Source organism: Nicotiana attenuata, chromosome 2 (assembly GCF_001879085.1).
Source record: "Nicotiana attenuata strain UT chromosome 2, NIATTr2, whole genome shotgun sequence".
In the NCBI taxonomy this organism is placed as follows: Eukaryota; Viridiplantae; Streptophyta; class Magnoliopsida; order Solanales; family Solanaceae; genus Nicotiana; species Nicotiana attenuata.
Genome location: NC_031990.1, coordinates 39,434,432 through 39,449,820, shown reverse-complemented (window position 1 = coordinate 39,449,820; position 15,389 = coordinate 39,434,432).

Below are 15,389 nucleotides of genomic sequence, written 5' to 3'. Positions count from 1 at the left end.
ATTTCATGGTCATATGGGCTGAGTTTTTTTTCTTAAGAATTCAATGTCAAAATTGCTAAAGGTCATTAAAATCGTACTAGGAACACGGGGATTAATTTGCAAATATACATTTGGGTTTTCGAGTTAGGTGGCGGGTTCAAATTAAGAGGGTCCTCCCTTTTGTTTGAGTTCGGACTTGAATTCGAGGCCCGAATTTATAAATGTAAATTAATTAGACCCTTTTAGACACAAATAATAAATAGAAAAATCGTAGTTGCTTTAGGTTGGCCCTTAAATAAAAAATGAGATGAGCCTCGCCAAACAAAACACATAAATTGCGGGGCCCTCATTAAATGCTTAATTAAAAATACTTAGAATTCGGGGCGTGCCGTTTAGCGAATTCCACGGCCCTCCGCAAAGATAATAACCCATTAGTCGCTTTAGGCGCGCTTTAATAGTTTTACCTTCTTAAATTCGGATGTGCATTTATATGACCCAAATCCAAATCCTAACAAAGTCGAAATGTGTCTAAAACTACGGGTGCATTTATGTGACGTGGTTCGAGACATGTTTTCACGACGTTGCAATTCTCTTTGAAAATAATAAAAAAAGCGGTTCAAAGCTAAAAAGCATATAAGTTGGAACATGTATAAAAATCAGATTTTAGCCATTTATAATAATTTAAGCGACCATGCTAGAACCTCGGGATCCGGGGGTGCCTAACACCTTCCCTCGGGTCAACAGAATTCCTTATTCAGAATTTCTGGTTCGCAGACTCCAATTGGGAAGTCGAAATTTTCCTCGATTTGGGATTCAAGTTAAACCGGTGACTTGGGACACCAAAAGCCAATCCTATCCCAAGTGGCGACTCTAAAAACAAATAAATAATCCCATTTCGAATAATGTCACTTTAAATGGAAAAACTCCCTTATACATTATCCTTCGGGGTAGGTGTGTAAAAAAGGAGGTGTGACAATGTTTGTTGTTTTTATTTGGTTTAGATGATTTATTTGCTTAAAGAATAGTGTCCTTATAGCTTAGTAAAATATAGAGCCTTATAGCGTAGTAAAATATAGAGCCTTTTAGCGTAGTAAAATATAGAGCCTTTTAGCGTAGTAAAATATAGAACCTTTTAGCACAATAAAATATAAAGCCTTTTAGCGTAGAATTACTGTAGTTTAAGTAGCTACTAACTACAAACTCTATCCAATTACACTTTACAAAAGAATTCAGGATAGCTTGGTGCTACTGGGCCTCAAATATCGAGCCTGGAACCCATAGATATATACTCTGTCCAATTAAATAATTAAATATTTAATTTATAAAACTAAAACAAAATTCTAAAAATATTGAAATTGACACACATAAGAATTCAGGATAGCTTGGTGCTACTGGGCCTCAAATATCGAGCCTGGAACCCCATAGATATATATACTTTGTCCAATTAAATAATAAAATATTTAATTTATAAAACTAAAACAAATTCTAAAAATATTAAAATTGACACACATAAGAATTCAGGATAGCTTGGTGCTACTGGGCCTCAAATATCGAGCCTGGAACTCATAGATATGTGTACTCTGTCCAATTAAATAATTAAACATTTAATTTATAAAAATGCTTATCCCAGTCACCTTAAATAATTTCAAAAGCACGTTTGCGCCCGAGATATGCCTTTCTTTTGGTTATAGTACACCCATACTCCTGGTGGACGGCTGTAATACACTCTTTAATCTTGAACTTAATGGACACTTCCAAGTATGGAATCAAGACAAGAGAAATCAAGTTTACATCCAAGTTGAAGTGATTCTCATTGAATGTGTCCATTTCACATCTGTGGGTGCTAATATATTTACCCACTTTTCACAACCCTGATTTTTCCTTGCTGGCACGCAACATCCAGTGACAACCCATAAAGTCTCTATGGCATACAGCCTTGTATACCTCCGTAGTTGACTCCCTTACCGTCATCTCACGGCACTCTCTTACGCTGTAGATTTTTACAGCCATGATTATACTGCGTTTTATGCATTTGAATGTTATGTCAGTGCAGAACACTTATTGGTGGGCGCGCTTTCCTAAAATGCAGTATTATACTGCGTTTTACTTTAACGGCTAAATTTCCGTTAAAGTAAAACGCAATATAATACTGCATTTTAGTTAGAAAGGTAATTTTTTTTTTAACTGTATAAACGTTTTTTGAGTCCCAAAAGTCATTATTTTGGTTTCGGACTCAGAATAGAACTAGCAATATGTTATTGGTTTTTTTTTCGCATTTTTTATTTTGCTGGTCTTCTTTGTCCCTACTCCCAAGTCCCAATTAGTGGAATGGTATGGTAGAGAACAAAGTGTAGCTGTGCTACGGAGAGAGAACAAAAAAGTAAATGAAGATATAATTTGCAAATGCTTTATTCCATGGGTTAACACATAATAGAGTTTAGTTTCAGTAAATATAATAAACGAGTGGTTTGCGTAAAATCTACATTATAGGCTGAAACATCATATGGTTATGAATAGCTAGCTCAAAAGACTAATTAAATATGCGGAGCAATTAAGATTAAAATACAAAATCATTGAGGTAGCTAGGCTGGGCTCAAGGCCGGTCCCAATCTCTGGCTTCTTAATTTTGAGAAAGCTTCTTTCTTAACTTTCTTGAGAAGTTCTTCAAGTTGGGCAATATCTTCTGGACCCCCAAACATGAATAGTGTACCCCTCAATAAATCTGCACAATTATCGATCTGGTATATGGCGCTATTCATCTGATTGATGACTTCTTTTAACTGGCCTTTATGATAGTTTTTAATTGCGGCTTCAACATACACAGAAACTTGATACAATAAGTTAATGGCACACTCTACGTAATCGTTCGGAAATAATTCCTTATGAGCTATATCATTGGCCAACCGAAGAGCCTTTTCAATATCATCTTCACCCAAAGATATTTCAGTAATGAATGTGAATACTATTACGATAATGCATATGGTACCAAAGAGACGCGCCATTTATTTTAGCTTTTCTTTAATTTTTTTCTTTTTGGGTTCTTTCTAAGATTTGATCAAGAGTTTTTCTTTATATAGTTAATTCTGTATTCCATAATTAAATTGCATTAATTAGGATGTTGATTTAATTCTCTTCTAATGGGCTAGCCTTGAATAAATGCGGCTTTTAATTATATAAATTCATCTAACCTTAGGTTATATAAATTCATCTAACCTTAGCGTATAAAGTAACTTTTTGCGTTACAAAATGTGTCTCCTGGTTGAAGTAGGAGGGAAAAGTTTAATTTTTAGTTACAAACATTGTCTTTGGCCAATATTGGACACATGCATGTGACCTATATTTTGTTATTGTAACGACCTAACTTTCTCCATATGTCCGTTACATACTTTATGTTGTTAGACATCTTAAAATTATTTTTATTTTTAAGAGCGGAGTATGTAAAATGAGATTTAAAAAATAATAATAATTAAGAAGTGCAAAAGCAAACAAAATATAAAGTCTCATAAAATGAAAGAACTTTCTCAAGATACGAAATATACCATATAGAACCACAAAGAGCAAAACTTCTGAATGTTCCGCATGTTTAAGATCACTACAAAAATTATCTAGTGCTACTACTTGTGCTCTCATGACCATGGCACGGATTGCAAATTCGATGAAAACGAAAATTTTAACTTGCACTAAAGAATGGGTCCAAATATACTAAATAGCACGGGCCAGCCAGTTTTTGAATTGGTAATTGAAAAATAGCTAGCGTTTGCCAAGTTATTGAAAAATAACCATTATTTTGCTACAACACGAAAAGTTCCAGCATAATGTACTGGAGATTGGTGCATCTGTGTATGAACTTCCAGCATATTATGCTGGAACTCTAACACACGGAAAGTTCCAACATAATATACTGTAGATTGGTTGTCACGACCCGGATTTCCCACCCTCGGGAGTCGTGATGACGCCTACTAGTGAAAGCTAGGCAAGCCAACCAACTGAATTATTTGCTTTCTCCATTTTCAAATTCGTTAACAGTTATAAGCCAACAATTAATAAACAATATAATTTAACAAGCGGAAGAATAAATGTCAGGTTTAATAGTACTACTAATATGCTCCCATAACAAAACCACCCAAGATTTGGTGTTACAACTTCACAAACTGTCTAAGAGTACTACAAATAAAGGTCTGAAAGAAATAACAAAATATTGTCTCTGGAACTACATAAGAGAAGCAGGAAAATAGACAGAGGGAGACGCCAAGGCCTGCGGACGCCTGCAGGACTACCTCGGGTCGCCTGACAAGCAAGAAGTTGAAACCTCACTGCGGTCCAAACTCTGCAGCATTGGGATCTGCACAAAAGAGTGCAAAGTGTAGTATCAGCACAACCGACCCCATGTGCTAGTAAGTGCCTAACCTAACCTCGGCGAAGTAGTGACGAGGCTAGGACCAGACTACCAAGTAAACCTATGCAGATAAATAATGTACAACGGAAAATAAACAAAAATAAACAAGTAAAGATGGGAGGGAGAAACATGCTGCGGGGGAGTATCATTTACCAACAGTAATTTAAGAGAAAAGCATAAAGAACAATTTAAAACCCTCAGCAGCAAAATCAGGAACTCGTAACCAATCAACAAGTACTTCTATTATCTATCGTTGCGGTGCGCAACCCGATCCAAATCATAAAAACACTGTTGCGGCGTGCAACCCGATCCATATCATTTATCACTATTGCGGCGTGCAACTCGATCCAAACATGAAGTTGTTGCGGCGTGCAACCCGATCCAAATATAATATTTTTGCGGCGTGCAACCCGATCCACATAAACAATCCAACACCAATCACACAGAGAGTCCCGGCAAGGGATCAATAAAGAAACAACACTATCCCGGCAAAGGAATCGACATTTTTAAGTAAATACGTCCCGGCAAGGGAAAAACAGCTATAACCACACTTGTTCCAACATCTGACTTCCTCAACTAGCACCAATACTCAATCATAAGTAATTTCTACGAGAATAATCATAATCCGTGCTCAACACAGAGAATCAACAACTTAAGCATTCGTAGTATTTATCAAGAACACAATAATTTCAATATAAGACTCACGGTCATGCTTGACACCAACGTATAGATACTCGTCACCATGCCTATATGTCGTACTCAGCAAGTAACACGTAGCAANTTAACACTTTAGCCTAAACTGGAATAGTACTCCTATGCCACTAGTGAGGTTTGATTGTGTTAGTCCAATTGATATATCCATTAAATATCGACAAGGGTCTGCCTGTGTAAATCTGAACATCGAAAACAAATCAAAAAAATACAATAGACATTTACTTTGAATTTAAAAATTGCCTTTACCAATTATCCTAATCAAGGAGTAGAAATACTTGGAATTACCTGAATAGCTCGTTTGGGCCTGCTCCTAGGCCCAGGGCTGATGGCCCATGCTATTTGTTTGGACACTAACATTATTAATGCAAGGATCAATCCAGGCTCGTGTACTTCCACAATTGGGCCAGAGTCAATTGGCCCAGGCAGATGACAGTCTGCAAGACCATTTAATTTCATGGTCATATGGGCTGAGCTTTTTTCTTAAGAATTCAATGTCAAAATTGCTAAAGGTCATTAAAATCGTACTAGGAACACGGGGATTAATTTGCAAATATACATTTGGGTTTTCGAGTTAGGTGGCGGGTTCAAATTAAGAGGGTCCTCCCTTTTGTTTGAGTTCGGACTTGAATTCGAGGCCCGAATTTATAAATGTAAATTAATTAGACCCTTTTAGAGACAAATAATAAATAAAAAATTTGTAGTTGCTTTAGGTTGGCCCTTAAATAAAAAATGAGATGAGCCTCGCCAAACAAAACACACAAAATGCGGGGCCCTTATTAAATGCTTAATTAAAAATACTTAGAATTCGGGGCGTGCCGTTTAGCGAATTCCACGGTCCTCCGCAAAGATAATAACCCGTTAGTCGCTTTAGGCGCGCTTTAATAATTTTACCTTCTTAAATACGGGTGTGCATTTCATGCAACCCAAATCCAAATCGAAAAACATTGAATAAGAATGTGTCGAGGATCCGGGTGCATTTCATGTGACGTGATCCAAAAACACGTTTTTAAACGACGTTCACTTTCTTAAAAATTAACTAAAAAGCGGTAAATAATCTTAAACTTGCACTATAGGTTGGAGCATGTATAAAAATCAGATTGTAGCCATTTATAATGATTTAAGCGACCGTGCTAGAACCACGGGATCCGGAGGTGCCTAACACCTTCCCTCGGGTCAACAGAATTCCTTATTCAGAATTTCTGGTTCACAGACTCCAATTGGGAAGTCGACAATTTTTCTCGATTTGGGATTCAAGATAAATCGGTGACTTGGGACACCAAAAGCCAAACCTATCCCAAGTGGCGACTCTGAAATAAATAAATAGTCCCATTTCGAATAATGTCACTTTAAATGGAAAAACTCCCTTATACATTTATCCTTCGGGGTATGTGTGTAAAAAAGGAGGTGTGACAGCTCTGGAGACTCTGCTGGGGATACAAACCCAGAATTTCGATTCAGGGTTCAAGAATTCGAGCTTAGTATAACTGTTATAGTTGGCTTTATCTGATTTTTCTACATGTTCCATGCTATATGTGCTAAATGTTTTACCGCTTTGATATTTGTTGAATTGTATATATAAACTGTTACAAAACCCTTTCTCTTTCTGAGTCTTCTACATCATGGAGAAGGGTGCACTTCGTGTAGCTTCTCTTCTGTTTAGAGTCTTTTCCCATTTAGAACGAGGTTTGGATAAGTTGATAAGCCGGCGGAGCTTCTGTATCCCCGGTACGCTGCCTCCCCCTCGGCTCGAGTTGTCCGCTCGGGTAAGCCAGGTCTAGACCAATAAACCTAGGGTTTAAACCTAGAAGAACAAAAAACTCATGCCGGATCCCTAGTAGGACGTTTGTTTGCATCATGTGCATTTGGCTTAGGGGAATCAACACAAGGGTTGGGTCCGTCTAGGCCAGGTGACCTGAAATGAATTGACCATCCTGATGCATCTTACGTGCTACTTGTGCATTTATTTGCTCGGCTTTGCATGTTGACCGGTTTGTATATAATGAGAGAAAATTGAGAAAAATAGCAGTGTTAAGACTCAGTGAGGATAACTTTTTGTTGTGAAAACCAATGCCAAAATAGTACCGAAATGTTGCCGGATTTTTGAAAAGTGAAAAGAAAAAGAGAAAAATATTTGAAAAATAGGAAAAAAATTGTTGTTCGAAATAGTTTTGATTTAGACAAACCTGACCGAACTACGCGGGTCTGATTCTCACCGGATGTGAGATACGTAGGCAAACCTCATCGGTTCCGACCCCAATTTTCAAAAAAATCGAAATAATATATTTTCCTTTAGTCCTTTTTAAAAAAAAATCCTTCCTTAGAAAATTCAAAAAAAAAAAGTAGTTTTAAATTCAAAAAATGGTTTCCTTCTTTCTAATGTCTTTCATACGAAATAAAAGAAAAATCAATAAAAATCAAAATCCAAAATACGGGTTTCCTTCATTTTGAAGTATTTTTCCAAAAAACAAAAATCAAGAAAAAAAAGAAATCAGAAACAAAACTCCAAAAATACTCTTAGATGTCTTTCTTTCATAAATGTCAATACAAAAAAAATTAAAAAAAAATTGAAGTCCAAAAAAAAATATTTTTTCTTTTCTTTAGAAGTACTTTTGTAAATAAACAAAAACTCAAAATCCAAAACATTTTCTTAATAGCCCCTTTTTCGAAAGTTAAGAGGAAACTTCCAAAACCCAAAAATATTTTCTTTCTTCCTTAGAAAAAGAGAAAACAAATGAAAATTCAAACAAAAATATTTTCTTTTTACTTTTGAAATTCCCAAAGTTCAAATCAAAAGAAAAGGAATATTTAGAAGTCTTTCTTTCAAATAAAAAATCAAAAATCCAAAAAAACATTCCTTTCTTCTTTTAAAGCATTTTTTTTTAGAAAATTCCAAAAGAAAAAAAAATCAAAAAAATCAAAAATATTTTTCTTTTGCCTTAAAGCTTCATGGTCTAAGTTTTATAAAAAGAAAAAAAAAGAAAAGGGTTAGTTTACTCCATTCCCAATCTGACCGAACTTCGCTGGTTTGATTCTCACCGGATGTGAGATACGTAGGCAACCCTCATCGGGTCCAACCACCCTTTTGCAAAAAATAGCCAAAAATACCAAAATTTTAATTTTTGTCACAAATAAGTCAGGTGATGCCATTCTTGCTTAAAATAAGCCGAATGTCCTCAAAAGGACGCCGGAAGGCTGTTTTTGCAAGAACTGCCACCTTGGGTCATTTTCAATGGTTAGCGGGCACAACCTAAAAATCTTCTTTCCCGAAGTGCTGAAAGGTCGTATCTGCAAAACCGAGTCTTTGTTTGCTTAAATAAATCTTTTGAAAAATAGCCACTTTTCCTTTTAGGTTAAAATAAATCATTAAAATACTCCCGAGATGTCTTTCTTTCATAAATAAATAAAAAAAATATAAAAAAAAATTTGAAAAATTGAGTCCGAAAATATTTTTTCTCAAAAATCCAAAACATTTTTCGTAAGCGTCCCTTTTCCGAAAATTAAAAGGCAACTTTCAAAATCCAAAAAAATATATTTTTCTTTCGTGTTTAGAAAATAAATGAAAATTCAAACAAAAATACTTCTTTCTACTTCTAAAATTCCTAAAGTTCCAATAAAAAGAAAAGGAATTTTTTTTAGAAATCTTTCTTTCAAAAAACAAAAAGCAAAATCAAAATCAAAATATTTCCCTTTTTCCTTCTAAAGCATTTCTTTCAAAAATTCAAAAAAAGAGAGTTAGTTTCTTTACCTTATTTGCAAGAACTACGCTTGGTCTGATTCATGCGGGGTCATGATACGTAGGCAATCTCCATAGGATTCGACCGTAACCCTAAAAAAATACGAGGGAAGGAAATAAAAGAAAAACAAGAGAGGAAAAGAAACGCAAAAAAAAAAAATAAGGAATCGAGAGAAAAACCATGGCAAAAGAAAACGGAAAAGCAGAAAATGAAAAACAGAGGGAAAAGAAAAATGAGAGAAAAATAGAAAGAGAAAGAAAAGCAAGAAAAACAGATAGCAAAAATCAAAAGAAGAAAAATAGAAAGAAAAGCCGGGATGACGCATGCAACCAGTGCAAACATGTAGACATCCGTTTAACTGTATAGGTGCATCACACCCCAATGTGCGATTACCTATCTGTTACTTGTCTCAAACTAACCGTGTGTTGCTGTCAATCCCAGCCTAGCTTTTAGAAAAGGTGGTTGGTTGTGGTAAACTGGCATCGCATCAATACTTTACCAGATCAAAAGGAAGTACAGAAATGTCGTCTGAAATGACTTTGCCACCAGTTCTCATCACCGAAGACAGCCCCATCTCGGGGATCCCGGCCTCCGAGTCTGCCACAGCTGAAGAAAATCGGATATTACGTCTCCGAATGATGGAGATGTGGGACGCATGGACTAATGGCAGGGAGCCTCCAAGTGCTATCCTTGGCTTTCCTGAATTGTTCCCGAGAACTGGGGGTACTTCTAACATCCCTATCAGTCACCCAAATACCCCGTCTGCTCACTTCATAGGAACACCTTCTGAGGTACGCCCCCAGGTGTTCACATCCGGAGCTGCTCCCAACATCTTCACGGCTCCACCATGCTCCGTCACCACACAACCATCACTACCCAAGCATGCTTTCGATCCCTCGGTTTTTACATTCCAAAAACCCGTCTTTCAGGCTTACCCTGCTCATTATACTCAATATACCTACTCTCAGCAGCCACCATACGAGCTTACACCGGGGCAGGACAAAACCCCCAAAGCCCCAGAGCAGGATGAGATGGTAAAGAGAATGAGAAGCCTCGAGCAGAGCTTAAAAAATATGCAAGGCTTGAGCGGGCAAAAGAGTGTCTCCTATACAGACCTATGTATGTTCCCGCACGTACATTTGCCGTCGGGATTCAAAACACCAAAATTTGAGAAGTATGACAGACACGGTGACCCCATTGCTCACCTGAAGAAGTATTGCAATCAGTTACGGGGAGCCGGTGGCAAAGAAGAATTGTTGATGGCATATTTCGGGGAAAGCTTAATTGGCATCGCTTCAGAGTGGTATATGGACCAAGATGTCTCGCGTTGGCATATTTGGGACGATCTGGCCCGGGACTTTGTTCGACAATTTCAGTACAACATAGACATCGCGCCAGATAGGAACTCCTTGGCGAATCTAAAGAAAAATCCCTCAGAAAGTTTCCGCGAATATGCAATTAAGTGGCGCAAACAGGCATCAAGAGTGAAGCCTCCGATGGATGAGGTAGAGATGGTCACTGTTTTCCTTCAAGCCCAGAAAGCAGACTACTTTCAGAATATGATGTCAGCCATGGGCAAGCCTTTCGCAGAGGCAATAAAAATCGGAGAGATGGTAGAGAATAGGCTAAAAACGGGTAGAATCTTGAGCCAGTCAGCTATAAGAGCAACCTCCCAAGCCATCCAAGGCGGGTCTGGAGGAACGGCCAAAAGCAAAAAGAAAGAAGAAACAGTGATGGCAGCATCGGGAGGAAGAAGATACCGGGCTCCTAGACCGGTGTTCTCTGAAAGAACCCCTCAACACTACTATCCTCATACTGGTATGGCTTACGCTCCTCCACCTTATGCGGTCATGAATGCTCAACCCTTCGGCCGACCGCAACCACAAGCTAACCGAAATCCACCTCCATTCCAAAGAAATCAACCTCCTCACTAGAACCAATATAATCCCCGACCACCGCAAAATAACTTCCGCCCTCGGGAACCACCCAGACGACCAACTTTTACGCCGATTGGTGAACCCTACTCCAGTCTGTTCCCGAAGCTCGTCCAGATGAATCTGCTGCAGCCTATTCCCCAAAACAGGCAGAACCCAGAATCTCCAGCTTATCAACGAGGGGTCCATTGCGCCTACCATTCAGGAGCTGAAGGGCATAGTACTGATAATTGCTGGACATTGAAGAAAGCTGTGGAAGATTTGATTGAACAAGGAAAAATAGTGTTGAGGGATGAAGAAGCCCCGAATGTGACCAATAATCCGTTGCCCGCTCACAACAACGGGCCGGTAATCGGGATGATATGTGAAGACAGAGAATTTGATCCAGCATTAAAAGCTATAATTGCTATTGCCGACGCAGAAAAGAAACCCAAGGTAGCCCCGAAGCAAGAGAAAGGGGAGAAGAATAATAAAAGTGTCAAAACTGAGCCTGAGAAGAAACCTGAGATAAAAGCAGAGACAGAACCTCCTAAGAATGGAATCCTCTATGTTCCGCGAGGACGCCAAGAAAAACCATTAGTTGTCAGTGCTCCAAGGAAGTTTGAAGTAAAAAGGGAAACGCAAATATATGTGCCAATAGGAGCTTATGTGGTACGGGACAATTAAGCCGCCTCGGCTGAATGAGCCAGTGGTTATTGGACGCGTACCACAGAAGCCAATGACAGACCCCTCTGCAGTGCCATGGAACTATCAGCAAACAGTGGTTACATACAAGGGCAAAGAAATTTCGGGAGAACTTCCAGGGAAAACCTCTGTTGAGAAATATTCAAATGTACAGGAGGTAAACAATGCCACACGAAAGCGCTTTCCGTCCAAGAAGCCAGTAAGTGCTGAGGAAGCAGAAGCCTTCTTCCAGAAAATGAAGATGCCTGATTATGAAACCGTGGATCAATTGAGGAAATATCCTGAACAGGTGTCCCTGCTATCATTGGTGACGAAATCCTCCGAACATTAGAAGATCTTGATGAAAACCTTGAATGAGGCGTATGTGCCAGTTGAAACTTCAGTCGAACAGCTTGAAAGAATGGCAGAAAGATTCTTCGCCGTCAACCAACTCTCTTTTAGTAAAAATGATTTGCCTCCAGAGGGAGCTGCCCACAACAAAGCCTTGCACCTGACTGTCAAATGTGAGGGTTACTACGTCAAGCGAGTCATGGTGGATGGAGGCTCAGGGGTTGACATCTGCCCACTCTCCACATTGCAAAGGATGGAAATCGGGACAGGAAGGATTCGTCCAAATAATGTTTGTGTGAGAGCTTTTGATGGTGTTAAGAGGGATACCATCGGTGAAATTGATTTGATATTGACCATAGGCCCGGTGGATTTCGAGGTGACCTTCCAGGTGTTGGACATGGATACATCTTATAATTTTCTTCTGGGAAGGCCTTGGATCCATACTGCAGGAGCTGTGCCCTCTATCCTCCACCAAATGGTGAAATTTGAGTATGAAGATCAGGAGATCGTGGTCCACGGAGAAGATGAGCAGTCCATTTATCGTGACCCATCTATCCCATGCTTGGAGGCGAGGGAAGGAAGCGAGCATATTGTTTATCAAGCCTTCGAAGTTGTGGTGGCTGACCAGTACGAGGAAGGACATCCGTGCCCCTAGCCTTTCCTATTTAATGCTTCAATCATGGTGGCCAAAGAAATGATTAGACACGGTTTCAAACCAGGAAAGGGTTGGGAAAAGCTTTACAAGGAATATCCGAGCCGGTAACTCTACCCACAGCAGAAAAATTCTTCGGGATAGGTTTCCACCCTACCCCAGATGATGAGAAGTGGGCCGAGGAAAGGAAGAAGGAAGGATGGGTTCTGCCATAACCATTGCCATACCTCTATGATACTTTTGTCAAGCCTAAGTATGGCGAAGAAGAAGATGACGAGGTGTTCACGGCTGAGGAAATCGAAGATATCTGTGGAGCTATGAGACAAATGCTTTATGAAACTAACATGGTTCAGCCAGGGGAAGGGACTAGCACCACTGAGGTGCTCTACATGGGACCAGATGCTAAACTCCAAAACTGGAAGGCTACGCCATTCCCGATCAGGCGGGAGTCCCGGTAGACTAGCCCTGTCACTTTTCTGCATCCCGAGTTATTTCAGGGTGTAACTCGGATGTTTCTGTAGTTTCTTGTCTTTAAATTCCCGAATGTGAACCCTGTTGTCTTCAAAATTCCAAGAAATGAAATCAATATTTCATCGTTCATTTTTCTTTATCCTTTCTGATTTTGCTATTTTTCTCCTTCATTTCTTGTCTTTAGCTCTATTAATGCAACTTTAAATAACATGACATGCTTGCGGACTTCATGCCTAGATCCCAAAACGCTGTCAGATTTCGAAATCATGAATCAAGAGTCGAAATGCAAAGAAGGTAACCTTGAGGAAATGAAACAAAGAATTGGAACAATTGAAGGAAAATTGGTTAGCGGTTCGGAAAGGTCCATACATCACAACAAAAGAGTGTACTGTACTCAGGGCACCTCCGGGCAGTTGTACCAACAAAGAATGGCCCGCGCTTACAACAAGAAGGTGTGTCCCAGGAATTTTAAAGTAGGACAACTCATGTTAAGACACATTCTCCCTCGTCACCAGGAAGCCAAAGGAAAATTTGCTCCTAACTGGAAGGGTCCATACATAATCCGGAAGATATTGCCAAGAGGAGCATTGTATTTGGGGGATATCGAAGGAAATGATCCTGAAGCAGCAGTAAATGCAGATACAAAGGTATTACGTCTAGGCCTCCTGTGGTGACGGCTTTTGTGCAATTGAGATGACGAAGGCTTTTCTTCTCGCTATCCAAACACTATTAACCCTCCGTAAACCCATTTGAGCCAGTTACCCTTCTTTGGCTACCCTCTTTGGAATCCGTAAGTACAAAAGGAAAAGAAAGGAAAAGAAAAGAAAAAGAAAAGAAAAGAAAAGAAAAAGAAAAGAAAAAGAAAAGAAAAGAAAAGAAAAAGAAAAAGAAAAAGAAAAGAAAAGAAAGAAAAAAAAAAGAAGAAGAAAAAAAAAGAAGAGAAAAGAAAAGAAAAAGAAAAACACAACAAAAACAAAAATCAAAAACAAATGTTTTGCCTGAACTACGTTTGACTTGATTCCGAAAGGATATGTAGGCAGCCTCTCGCTGAGGTTCAGTCACACCAAAATAAAAATCCCAATTCCCCCAAGAGTTGAAACTGGGGCAGATGATATAATGGTTCGGCCAAGAGTCCGCCGAAATGGTTCCAAAGTTGTAGTTCCGCCCAAAATTCTTTTTACCCCAAAGACCTTGTCCAAGTCCTTCCGATCAATTGGCAAAGGCAGGGAACTGGAAAACGTTATTTTTGGAATCTGACACAATGCAAATTGAGAGAAATAAAATGAGAGAGTCTTATCGGTGAAAACCTTCGGGCACCATAAGGTGATGGTGAGTAGAGAAACTGAAAACCAGAGATTCTGCTTAGTGAAAACTCGCAAAGAGCACTATCGGGCAACAGTGAGAAGAGAAATGGGAGAGGTCGATTGGCGAAAACCCGCAAAGGGCGCTGTCGGCCGAAAAGAAGACATCTCATCACTAAAAGAGTCCTGGCAAGGTTCCCTGGTTTTGAAATGCGAATCAATGGGTTCACGAGAAGCTGGAAAGTTTGTGTGGGTCGGGCGTCCAGTCCAAGAAGCATGTCATGTTCATTTGAAGCCAGCATACACCCCAGATAAGTCCTTCTTTTCCCCCGAAAGGGACGCTTCTTTTTAAAATCATATGCTTGCCTTTTGCATACTTTTTCTTTGAATCCCTTTCGGTTTAACTTTGATTCTGTAACTATTACAAAGAAAAGGTGGCAGGACCGATTTCACAGGGCTCCGCCTGGTCAGAGTCGAAGAAAATACCCATCCTCAGCGAGTGCGTTAGGCCAATCCCGACTGACCATAGTGGTTGATGCTTTCGAAGCAAAGACATTGGAAAAGAAAGAAAATCAAAGGCAAGGGCAGAATAAAGTGAAAAGGCCAGAGCCCACACGGGCGAGTCATAATGAAATCCTGAGAGTTGAACCCGGTCGGTTTGAAAAGAGATTCACCCTCAAGGCCAACAAGCAGCAAAGTTCTCAACGGAAAAGGGGTCGGGATCAAGCAATTGGGATGATCAAGGCCACAAAACCAACCATCGTTTCAAACTAACATGTTCTTTGTTGAAAACAGGTCTTATTCAGAGCAAGCATGCAAGAAGCAGGTGCAACCGAAAAATAAGTGAAATGCGCAACCGCTGAAACAGCTTTGCAGCAGGAAAACGACCAAAAGGAAGTCCCCCCCCCCCTAAATTCTTTCATGCGCTTGCTAAATAAAAAGTAAAATATAAAAAGAAGAAGAAAAGAAAAAAAAAGAAAAAAAAGAAGTGAAAATGAAAACCCCAAAAGAGAAACAATCATGGTAGCAAGGAACTTTTTCTTTCCAAATCCCGGCCAAAAAACCGAGGATCTCCCTGGCATAACCCAAGGAGCTTTTTCTTTCCAAATCCCGGCCAAAAAACCGAGGATCTCCCTGGCAAAAAACCGAGGAGCCCTTTTTCTTTCCAAATCTCAGCCAAAAAACCGAGGATCT